Genomic DNA, 10,240 nt, shown 5'->3' with positions numbered 1-10,240 from the left:
GTCTGTTCTTATTGCCTGCATAGTTAGATTGCGTTAATGGGAATTAGTCTGGGCTAGCTTTGCTTGAGGATTTCTATCACAGAAGTGAATTGATTTGTTGTTGAACCTATTGTCTAGGGATAGCTTGATTGCGCTTGTTAACCATTCGAATATGCTAGGATATGATAAGGTCTGACCCTATCGAAGACAAGAAAAAGACTAAGAGTGATAAAATAACAAGATAATAGGAAATGCACCTTGAACGGCGGAGAGTGTAGATGAGAGAGAGAATTTCAAGATTAATGTTGTTGATTGTTTATTTTGATAACAAAACCCTAAAAGGGAAGGTTCCTTAAATAGCATCTACTGAGACTCAATACAAAACGCAGCATTTCGATAACCCAAAAGTAAAACGACACAGTTGGCGAGCTGTCTTTCTGTGCCGAGCTGGCGAGCTGTCTTTCTGTGCCTTAGCCACTTTTAAATAGAAGCTTCCTCAGGAACTTCTCACGAGCTCTGCCTTTCCTTCCATTTGATTTCGCCCTTCTTCTCACACCAGCCAACGTCACCTGTAACCTATCAATGCTCCCGCGCAGAAGACTGACCTTGTCCTCAAGGTCGAAGTCCGGGTACTGCTGCACCAAAGTGAGGAGCGGCTCCCAAGTTGATTCCAAGGTTGATAATCCAGACCACTGTACCAGCACCTCTGGTCCTGAATTTGTGTTGCTCTGTCGGATATCTAGCAGCTTCTCAGGTCCTGTGTTCCATTCCAGTGTGGGTGATAGTATCTTGGGAAGTTCCTGCGGGGTGAATGACGGAGGTACAGCCCTTTTCAGTTGAGAGACATGGAACACCGGGTGAATTGTGCTGTGTTCGGGTAGTTGGAGCTTGTAAGCGACCTGACCTATGCGGTGCAGCACTTTAAATGGACCGAAGTAGCGCTGGGACAGCTTTTCATTCTTCCTATGAGCCACAGAACTTTGCCTATAAGGACGCAGCTTCAAGTAAACCCATTCATCAATTTCAAACGCTACATCACGTCGACTTTTATCAGCAGCCTTTTTCATTTGAGCTTGAGCTATCTCCAAGTTCTCTCTTAATTCAACCAGCATTCCATCCCTATCCTTAAGTAACTCCTCTACATTCGCATTATTGGTTGGAATATCGCCATACCTGAGCAGAACTGGTGGTTCTCTACCATAGACTGCTTGAAAGGGAGTGGTTTTGGTGGCTGAATGGTACGAGGTGTTGTACCAGTATTCTGCCCAAGGTAACCACTGAAACCACGATGTAGGCCTCCTCCCTGCAAAGCATCGCAAATAAGACTCAAGACATCTGTTAACAACCTCGGTCTGCCCATCAGTTTGTGGGTGATAGGCTGTACTCTTCTGTAGCCCCGTGCCCTGCAGCTTAAACAACTCAGACCAGAATCCGCTCAGGAAAATCCTGTCCCTGTCCGAAACCAGTGTGTTTGGGAAGCCATGTAGCTTGACTACATCTCTTATGAAGGCCTCAACTACAGTCTTGGCAGTGAATGGATGTTTAAGTGGAATGAAATGACTATACTTACTTAATCTATCCACCACTACCAATATACAGTTAAACCTGTTAGAGCTTGGCAACCCTTCTACAAAGTCCAAGCTGACATCACTCCAAATCTGTTGTGGAATAGGGAGAGGTGATAGTAAACCGGCTGGAGAGAGGGTAGAGTATTTATTCTCTTGACAGATTTGGCATCCCTTGATGTAGTTAACCACGTCTTTCCGCAACCCTCTCCAGTATACTTCACTTGTGAGTCGTTTGAATGTCTTAAGGGCACCTTCATGACCTCCAATAGGACTGGTGTGGAACTTCTCTAGCATCTTTGGAATGAAGGGAGATCCTACAGGAATTACCAAACAGCCTTTTCTGTAAATCAAGCCATCTGCCACAGTGAAGTCAGAATCATGGTGGTCCCCTTGTGCCCAGTTCTTAAGTATCTGGCTCAACTCATGATCCTGCTGAATTTCTGCCTTTAGTGCAGTCAAGTCGATAGTAGGAGGACCAGTTATAGTGAGCTGTGAGAGAGCCTCAGTTGGAGGTCTCCTTGAGAGTGCATCAGCTACCTTATTGTCAACTCCTGGTTTATATTCGATCCTATACTTCAGTCCACTCAACTTAGACGCCCATCTCTGCTGTATTGTGGACACCGACTTCTGTTCCAACAAATGTCTGAGGCTGCGTTGATCTGTCTTGATAATGAATTCTTTACTTGATAGGTAATGCTTCCACTTTGTGACAGCTTTCACTATGGCTAACAGTTCACGTTCATAAACTGACCTTATTCTGCCTTGACTGGAGAAGGCTTGGCTGAGAAATGCAATAAGCCTCTTATTCTGTGACAGTACTGCTCCAATCCCCATCCCTGATGCATCCGTTTCCACAGTAAACTCCTGCTGGAAATCTGGTAACACTAGCACAGGTAGTGCTGAAACAGCTGCTTTGAGAGCCTGAAATGCAGAAGTAGCTGCCTCATTCCAATCAAAACTGTTCTTTTTTAACTGATCTCTGAGTGGTCTGGCGATTTGGCCGTAATTCTTGACAAATCGGCGATAGTAGCCAGTGAATCCTAGGAAGCCTCTTAACTCAGTCACAGATTTAGGTAAAGGCCACTGGAGCATTGCTTCCACCTTTTCTGGATCTGTTGCGACTCCTTGCTCAGAGATAATGTGTCCCAAATATGAGATCCTAGTGCTTCCAAATGTGCACTTTTTAAAATTGGCATAGAACTGATGAAGATGCAGTAGCTGTAAGACGGTTTCCAAATGCTTCAAATGTGTCTTCATATCAGGACTATAAACTAGTATATCATCGAAGAAAACCAAGACGAACTTTCGCAAGTATGGCCTGAATAGGTCATTCATGACGCTTTGAAAGGTGGAGGGGGCGTTGGTCAAGCCAAATGGCATTACCAGAAATTCATAATGGCCCTCATGTGTCTTGAAGGCAGTCTTCTCCACATCACTCAGTTTCATCCTTATCTGGAAATAGCCTGATTTAAGATCCAACTTTGAAAACACTGTGGCTCCTTTCAGTTCATCCAATAGCTCTTCTATAACAGGAATCGGATACTTATCGGGTATTGTAGCTTCATTCAATGCTCGATAATCAACGCAGAAGCGCCATCCTCCATCTTTCTTTTTCACTAGGAGAACTGGACTTGAATATGGACTCACGCTAGGTCTTATAATCTGAGCATTCAACATTTCACGCACAAGCTTCTCTATCTCATTCTTTTGAGCAAAAGAATACCTGTATGGTCGGATATTGACTGGTGAAGACCCTTCTTGTAAGGTAATGGCGTGTTCTCTGTTGCGAACTGGTGGCAATAGCTGTGGAGTTTGAAAAACCCCTTGGTACTGATCCAAAAGCCTCTGGATTGCAGGCTGCAAGGCTGTTTGCTCTTCCTGTTTCTTGCTTTCAAACAAAGATGCTAGTTCCAAGAGATATGCAGTTCCAGTGTATTTGATAACTCTTTCCATAGACCTCATCGAAATTTGTCCTCTACATAGATCCGGGTCGCCGTATAAGGATACCCATGTGCGACCTATCTGCCAACTGATCCTCAAATCTCTCCAGTTGGCTCTTGTTTCTCCTAGTCCTGCCAACCAAGAAAATCCCAGAACCAAATCCAAATCTCCCAAGTCAAATAAGTAGTAGTCTTGTACAAACTCAATTCCTTGGACCTCTAGTGGTATATCGACACACTTCCCACTACTTTTGATGATTCTGCCTCCACCAACTTTAACTCCAAAACTGCGAGTTTGAGTCACTAACCATCCTTTCTCTCTTACCAAAGCCTCACTAATGAAGTTGCAAGTTGCTCCTGAATCAACCAATAACACCACTTTGGTGTTGCCAATGTATCCCCTCATTTTCATTGACTGCTCTTGAGACTCATCATTCAAGGAGCTGAGTGTCATTACCTTGAAACCTTCTGCAGGTTCTGGATCCCCTTCTTCTTCTGTCAGTGGTTCATTCAACTCTTCAATTAGAGGACTCTCCTCTTCAACCTCTTCTGTTATGGCTAGACCCTTGAGCTTTTGTGGTTTGCATTTATGGCCTTGAAACCATCTATCTCCACAGTAGCGGCACGGGTTTGAGTTCCTGGCTTCCCCACTGCCTGAAGCACGAGTTGTATCCCTACTAGGAATGAAGGGTTGTCTCGTTGGAGCACGGTCTACCACTCTAGATCCTGTGGAGACCTGATTGTTGAATGGAGCTGTGTTGGTTCTAGCTTGATTTCGCACTTGGTAACTAACAGCATTCCGCTCTTGTGACTCAATGAGTTTAGCTATCTCAACAATATCTGCAAGATTCACTGGCCTACAGCGAACTACCTGGTCTCGAAGACTTCTTCTCAGTCCATTGAGGAATGCAGATTCCAATATGTCAGATGTGACATGGGGTAAGTCGACTGTGAGCTCTTCAAAACGTTCTCTGTATTCCTCCACGGTTCCTGTTTGTCTCACGTTGAGGAGATGATCCACAGCAGAACTGCCTCTGCTTGGTCGAAAACGTAACATGAACTTTTCTTGAAATTCCCTCCAGGTATAGATTTGTTCTCTGTCCTTAGAGCAGCGCCACCATGTAACTGATGCTCCTGTTAAACAAGACACAGCCTTTTCCAGTTTTTCTTCCTCTAGGGTGCGATTGGATAAGAAGCACTGTTCTAGCCGGAACAACCAATCGTCGGCATTGCCTCCTTCATAAGCCGGATAATCCACAGTCCTACGCGGGGCTGCTTCAAACCGAGGTTGATGTGGCGCAGATTGAGGCGGAAACGTTTGTGTTTGGAAGGTTGGAGTAGTCTGAAACCCCGTGGAAGGATTAGATGGAAAACCTGAAGATGATGGAAGACCCGTGGAGGCATTCAGCTGAAACCCTGGTGGTTCTAATGGTGACGAGTGAAAGCGACGCGGTTCGAAGGGTGAAGCTGGAAGTCGAGGTATCTCTGAAGTCGACGCCTGGTATCGCGACTGGTCAAAGAGTAAGGGCCGAGGGTGTGTGTCCCGTTGATTTGTGCCGGAAAACAGAGTCTCTCTGTTCTGTACCTCCAAGTGTTGAGGATGAGAGGTGTAGACTGGTAACGCCGGAGCTGGAGAAGAAAAACGGACTCCTCTATTCGGTCCTTCCAGATGTTGTGGGTATGAAGCTTGTAAAGGCAGTGCCGGTGTCGGAGTGGAGAACCCTATCGGAGCTGCACTTCCCTCACGCGTAACCCCAAAGATCTGATTTCTAAGGATCTGGGTTAGAGCCTCTCTGACATAAGTCATCTCTTTCTCCACTTTGTCTACTCGTGTGTCCAAATGTGGAGCTGGCGGAGGTTCCTCAGGTGGTGGTGTTGTTGTCGAGCCGAGTTCAGGTGACTCGACGGCGGTATCAGATGCGGTGGCTTTAGGTAACGGTGGAGCCATCGGTCTCTCCAATGAAGAAGCACCAATGATAAGGTCTGACCCTATCGAAGACAAGAAAAAGACTAAGACTGATAAAATAACAAGACAATAGGAAATGCACCTTGAACGGCGGAGAGTGTAGATGAGAGAGAGAATTTCAAGATTAATGTTGTTGATTGTTTATTTTGATAACAAAACCCTAAAAGGGAAGGTTCCTTAAATAGCATCTACTGAGACTCAATACAAAACGCAGCATTTCGATAACCCAAAAGTAAAACGACACAGTTGGCGAGCTGGCGAGCTGTCTTTCTGTGCCGAGCTGGCGAGCTGTCTTTTTGTGCCTTAGCCACTTTTAAATAGAAGCTTCCTCAGGAACTTCTCACGAGCTCTGCCTTTCCTTCCATTTGATCTCGCCCTTCTTCTCACACCAGCCAACGTCACCCGTAACCTATCAGGATACCACTCTACTCGATTACCCCATCCTTAGGAATTTCTCGTCTATACTATTTCTCTGTTTTATCGTTATCGCTTAATCGTTCTCATTGCCTGTTTCTTAGTTTTTACAATTACTCGACCAACTTACTCGACCACACCCAGTGTCTGGCAACAGACTGTGCAGTCGAGTACAGTTGTCTCATTTCCTGTCTGTTACTCGACCAGTATACTCGACCACACCCAGTGTCTGGCAACAGACTGTGCAGTTGAGTATATCTGTTTCATATCCTACCTGTTACTCGACCACATCCTACTTCTGGCATCAGCCTGTTGTGGTCGAGTGATTTTAGTAATTTTGTTATTGTTTCTGTTTTCTGCATGTTCACTTAGGACTGTAGAAACCCCAAAACTGTTATTGCTTGGCTTGACTTAGTAACTTCTGATCACATCTCATCTGTTTGCATCACACTCATTTGGATTGACACCTAAAATACTACAACGACATGCTTGGTGTTTTAGAATAATTGACTAAAAACATATTATCAGGTCCCACCAGATATGTAGGAATACCCTATCTTGTTTATAAGAGCTTTGATACATGCAAAATATTCAAAAACAATGTCCGAACATATAATTTTTGTCCCGTAATATAGCAAAGATCAAGAAAAGGCCATAAAAAGTACATTTAGGTCAAAATTTGGAGTAGAAAAACAACCCATTCCTCATTCGTTTGAGAGCACTCTTTCGGCTTTCCGAAAAGGTATCACATGCCAAGTTTGGCCTCACGGTCTAAAAGTTATAGAGTAATACATTTTTAACAAAAAATATGAGAAAAATCGAAAACAAAAGAGTTATGCAACACAAGGACTTTCCTGGAGGTCACACGTCGTAGTACTACTCTCGCCCAAGCACGCTTAACTGCGGATTTCTGATGGTATCTGGTGCATTAGTGCTGGTATGATCGCATCTGTTACTACATGCAATGCAATCGTATCTATTCTTTTTTGAAGACTTCATGATCCATTTGTTGGGGTCCCACCAGCTATGTAGGAATATCCTATCTTGTTTATAAGAGCTTTGATACATGCAAAATATTTGAAAACAATGTCCGAACCTATAATTTTCTCACCGTAATATAGTAAAGATCACGATTGTGAGGCCTGTTTCAGGATTGAGCTTGGAAGAAAGTGTTAGGACAAGAGTCAGAGTTGTCAAAGAAAACCAAAAGTCCACTAGATCCATCAAAGTAAAAGAAACTTCTCCTTAGAATAAGAGTCAAAGAAAAGAAAGAGTGGTTTGATCCAAGATAAGAATGAGAAAAAAAAATACCTTGAGTGCAAAGGGTAGAACTAGGATCATATTTTGGGCTTGATGGTAGTACCATCTGCTGGTGTATACACTGTCTATGTTATTGGGTAGATGGGATACTATTTTTGTATGCATAGGTTGGCTCTTACCTTTAGCATTCTCCAAAACCTCAGTCCATTTCTTTTGAGAGTCCCCTGTTACTAAACTTGAACAACCAGAAAGGGATCATCTTTGTCTCCTGACCTTCACCTTAGCCAAATGAGTTCATTGATGGTGCATTGCCTGATTCACGTTCCTAAACTAATGAATGTTAAAGGGATTGGTAGATTTGAAATCATGTGTAGGTCGAGTATAAGAGTGAGATTTAACTATAATAAGGCATGGCTAACGTTTTTGAGTAGAATTCCATCATATCGTATCCTAGAACTGTCATTTTGGACATTGATTTTATCTGATTTATTTGATGATTTGGTTCTGGATCCCCACCTTCAAACCTCTCCTTCAGCTTATGTCTACTTGTTTGCTTGAGGGCAAGCAAAGACTAAGTTTGGGGGAGTTGATATGTCTATAATTTGCATGTTTTACACATCCTGTTTTCACCACTTTGAGTCTAGTTTCATCCATCTTTCATAGCATTCATCATCATTCTTGTACATTTTGCGTCTTTAGTCGAGTCTAGGACTAGTCTTGCGTCTATTGGTGCTCAGAAAGAGGAAAAACAGAACAGAAAGTCACATTTCCACCAACATACTCAATCACCAGTAGGAGAGAGGGAAGCAGTTAGCTCAACAGTCCATCCAGACACTTATACTCGATCGCAGAGGAGAGGAGTCAATCCCAACTGCAGTTCTACTCGATCACAGAGTTGAAGGAGTCCATCCTGAAAATTCTACTCAATCGCAGAGGCGACCATGCAGTCCACTTTGCCAGTCCACCAATTCTACTCGATCGCAGAGGAGAAGAACCAATCCATCCTGACAGCTAACACACATACTCGGTCACAGAGGCCAAGAAGCAGCCCAGACCATTCTGTCAACCAACCTACTCAACCACCACCTCGACCCTTTGATCAATCCGCACTCAACCAGACAACCTGAGCAACGGAAAGAGAAGAGAAGAGAAGGCCCATTCGAAGCCCATTCGAAGTCCATCAGGAAGCCCACTTTGAGTCGACACTCTTGATCACATCGTCCATGGGCCGTTAAGTGGGCTCGAAACCCGCTTTCTTATCTTAGTATAAATAAGTCTCAAAGGGTTTCGCCTTGAGACATACACTTTGAGAGACACGAATTTTGCACTAGTATTCAGCAGCCACTTTTCATTCCTGCAACTTTGTATTTCGATTTTTCTTCTAAGTTATTCAGATTTTGATTTCATTTGCTTGTTCATCTTTGTTTCATTCCCTTTAATATTTTTAGTATGCAATATTCAATCGTTTCTATGTTGTTGTCTTTAAGCATGTTGTCTGAGTAGTGATTAGAGTTTCTAAGGATGGGATAGGGTAGCTGTGGAACCCCTGGTCGAATCTGTTGGTTAAGTGTAGATTTATTGAATCCCTTCTGGATTAGTTGTGTTTACTGTTTATTCCTTTATGATCAACTGGAATCCGATCCCAGACGTTCCAGCGCTTAGAAGGCGTTTTATAGAACGTTGCATCTACTAATTCCAGTGATAATCGTCTCTATCCCAAGGGATTGGCCGTTTAGAGCGGTTATTGGCTTTAACAGTCGGTTCTTATTGCCTGCTTAGTTAGAGATCGCTAATGGGAATTAGGTCAGTGTCTAGCTATGCTTGAGAATTTATATCACGGGAGTGTATTAATCTGTTGTTGAACCTGTTGTCTAGGGATAGCTTAATTGAGATTTGTTAACCAACTGAATTGATTAGGGAGACCACACTATTCGATTACCCCATCCTTATGAGTTTCTCATCCAATTGATTTCTTTGTTTACTTACCTACTTCATTCACTTGCTATTGAATTTTAGTATTTTCGTGTTTTCAACCATCCTACTCGATCACACCCTGCTACTGACAGTGAGACTGTGTGATAGAGTAAACTGGTCCATTTCTGCATTTTTACTCTCTGTCATTCTATTGTACTCGATCACAGGGTCCTTTCTGGGAGTCGACCCTGCAATCGAGTATATCAGTCATTTCTGCGACTTTTTACTGTTTACTGCATCAACACTAGGACTGTTAGAAAACCAACCAAATTGTGCTTGGCATGACTTAGAAACTTCTGATTATATCTCATATGTCTGCATCACACCCATTTGGATTGACACCTAAAATACTACAACGACAAGATTAGTGTTTTAGGATTAATTGAGTAAGAACCTATTATCATAGTTCTTATACGCAATCATACACATGACATCAAGTCATATTTGACTCTAAAACACTAACTAAGCCTCTTCTTGCTTCTGAAAGCTTTGATAGTGTAGCTGAAGTCCGTATGAGTCATTGGCTTTGTATCTTCTAACAAGGAAACACTATTTGGGCTTTCAAGATCCGGTTGCCAATCTAGTTCTTATACTCAATCATACACAGGACATCAATTAATATTTGACTCCAAAACACTAATCAAGCTTCTTCTTGCTTCTCGATGGTGTAGCCGAAGTCTGTATGAGTATTTGGCTTTGTATCTTCTAATAAGGAAACACTACTTGGGCTTTCAAGATCCGATTGCGGTTTTAGTTTTTATATTCAATCATACACATGCCATCTAGTCATATTTGACTCCAAAACACTAACCAAGCTTCTTCATGCTTCCTAAAACTTTGATGGTGATGTCGAAGTCCGTATGAGTCTTTGGGTTTATATCTTCAAACAACGAAACACTACTTAGATTTTTAAGATCAGGTTGTGGTTCTTGTACTTATACTCCATCATACACATCACATCAAGTCATATTTGACTCCAAAACACTAACCAAGCTTATTCATGCTTCTCAAGGTCTTTATGGTGTAGCCGAAGTCCGTAAGACTCTATGGCTTTGTATCTTCCAACAAGGAAATACAACTTGGGCTTTCAAGATGAGGTTGCGGTTCGAGTTTTTATACTCAATCATACACATGACCTG

General features: G+C 42.8%; 1 pseudogene across 1 annotated transcript; it reads right to left on the bottom strand.

Moving 5' to 3' along the window:
- Nucleotides 1-449: 449 nt before the first annotated feature.
- Nucleotides 450-5,476, bottom strand: AT3G33084 (annotated as a pseudogene; the record flags this gene model as incomplete). Its single annotated transcript has 1 exon — nucleotides 450-5,476.
- Nucleotides 5,477-10,240: the final 4,764 nt, after the last annotated feature.

The sequence above is a fragment of the Arabidopsis thaliana genome, chromosome 3 (assembly GCF_000001735.4).
Source record: "Arabidopsis thaliana chromosome 3, partial sequence".
Classification (NCBI taxonomy): Eukaryota; Viridiplantae; Streptophyta; class Magnoliopsida; order Brassicales; family Brassicaceae; genus Arabidopsis; species Arabidopsis thaliana.
Note: the sequence above shows the minus strand (reverse complement) of the source record. Positions and strands in the feature narration are given on the sequence as shown.